The sequence below is a fragment of the Capsicum annuum genome, unplaced genomic scaffold (genome assembly GCF_002878395.1).
Source record: "Capsicum annuum cultivar UCD-10X-F1 unplaced genomic scaffold, UCD10Xv1.1 ctg41798, whole genome shotgun sequence".
In the NCBI taxonomy this organism is placed as follows: domain Eukaryota; kingdom Viridiplantae; phylum Streptophyta; class Magnoliopsida; order Solanales; family Solanaceae; genus Capsicum; species Capsicum annuum.
The window spans coordinates 1-2,514 of NW_025849153.1; positions in this window are offsets into that span (position 1 = coordinate 1).

Here is a 2,514-nt window from a genome sequence, read left to right on the forward strand (position 1 = left end):
TAGTCCATATTAACTTAAAAGGAAGGTGGTGATAGTTCATGTAGGAAATTTACGCACCTGATAATTCAGGTAAAAAAATCGAAAAATCAAGATACTTTAGGTGTGTTTTTAACGATTTTCGATCCTGCAAGCAGCAAGCAACAACGGCTTTTCAACCGTTGCGTGCTAGCTTGTTATCGCACATGCTCCAAGGACTTCACGGACTAAGGAAGCACGGGAGACTATTTTCCGCTAGCAACACAACAAGGGGATCGTTAGACCGTAGCTTGCGTAAAGGAAGAAGCTAATCAATCAGAATTGAGAAAGGGAGGAGAGGCGAAAGAGAGATTTTCAAGCCTGCTTGTGCGACAACTGTTTTTCAGCCGTTGCACACTAGCTTGTTATTGCATATGCTCCAAGGACTTCATGGAATTAGGAAGCACAAGAGACTATTTTCCGTTAGACCCTCATTTAAACACCGCATAAAACAACAACACCAACAACAGTACTGTGATCTCATGAGTGAGTCTGAAAACGACAGGGTGTACGTAAATCTACCCTCGCTTTGTGAGAGATAAAAAGAATGTTTTCTGCTAGAACCTCGTTCAAACACTACATAAAACAACAACAAAAACAGTACCATGATCTTATAAATGGGGCCTATGTAGATCCACCCTCGCCTATTGTGAGATCGAGAGTATTTTTCACTAGACCCTCATTCAGCTGAAGGGGCACCCTTAGGAAAAAGAGCTGTGGAGGCGACTTAGGACTTAGGCCCCCCCCCCCCCCCCCACATTTATTCCAGCAGATGGACAATCTCTTAGAAGGTGACCCACTTTACCACAAGTATAACAGTTTCTCTCCTCAAACCAGCGCTTCCCTAGATGATTCCTTCGGCAAACCTCACACCGCGGACGAGTACGACGCTGCTGGGCCATACTGCCTTGAGACTGTGTACCTAGAGCTTTGGACCCATGAGGAGTCTGAAAACTCTGAGTTTGTCTGTCTGTCGGTGGTCTGGTTGCTGGGGCGCTGGCTGCTGACTGTGCATTATTCCAAAACTTCTTCTTCTTCGACCACTTATTACCCCAGTTACTACTCTGCGGCTGACCTGGTGCTGGTCCGCAGATCTAGCTCTCTTAGCCTGTCTGTCTTTCTCTCTAGATTCAACAATCTTTTTCTTCTTCTCTTTCACTTGATGTATATGAACGGTCAGTTGAGCAAAGTCTAACTCCTTATTCAACATAGCCCCCTGGCACTCAAGTACCAGGTCATCAGCAAGGCCCGATACAAATTTCCTCATTCAGGCTCTCATATTACTAGTCAACTCTGGTGCATAGCGGGCTAGTTTATTAAACTTCAAAGTGTACTCCTGGACACTCATACTGCCCTACTTCAGATTCATAAACTCTTCTGCTTTGGCCTCTCTCAACTCCAGAGGAAAGAATCGATCAAGGAAGGCTTCCACAAATTTACCCTAAACTGTGGGCTCAGCACTTTGACCCTTTTCATCTTCCCAATCGGCATACCACCGACTCGCAATGTCCTTGAGCTGATAGGTTGCTAACTCCATCCCTTCAACTTCATCCACATGCATCACCTTAAAGATCTTTTCCATCTCATCCACGAACTCCTGTGGATCTTCCTCTACTTTGGTGCCAGTGAACTTAGGTGGGTTCCTCTTCATGAAATGTCCAATTCTAGTAGCCTCAGATGTAACAAATGCAGACCCAACATCTTCCGATCGTTGATCTTGGTTAGCTACCAACTGTGTCAGCATATGAATAGACCATCTGAATTCCACATTTGAAATATCTCCCTGAGCAGCTGGGGGACGGTTGACATTAGTCTGCGGAGCCCGAGGTGGACTAGTCGGGACTGTAGGGACTCCTGGAGTAGGGACAAATTCTAGAGTGTGAGCCCTATTATGGGTCCGCATCTCATGGGTGGGACGGACCTCATCTGCCTGAGCATTCTGATTGACGATACGACGTGGAGGCATAACTGTGTTTTCTGAAACACAAGTGATCATTGATTAGGGGACAGTTCAGACTCTGAAGCACGAACTAAATCACAAAGAAGGGAAACATTTCCAAAACGCCTAGCAGCCTCCTACTTATAAGTGTGGCGCACTACACACCCATAAACAAGACTCTACCCGACGCGATTTTGCAGACACCCTGGGACCATGAACCATGCTTTGATACCAAGTTTGTCATGACCTGAACTAGGGCCTGGCCGTGACGAGCATTTCAAACCATTGAGGCCCGAAATACCCCTATCTGTCTGGTAATCATGCACCTAATTCATATGATCAAAGTAATGCGGAAGAAATACAATATAACGGAAACATGGTCAAGAATCATATGAAAATAATAATGGGAAATAATGTCCCACAATCTCAATCAACATCTCGAAAATCGTCTGCGAAATCTCTACTACATGACTGAAACAAGTAACTATCTGAAAACTGGGACAAGGCCCCCAGCAGACCCAAAACTAATATAAGATAAAAAGGACTGCAGGACGTAAGAC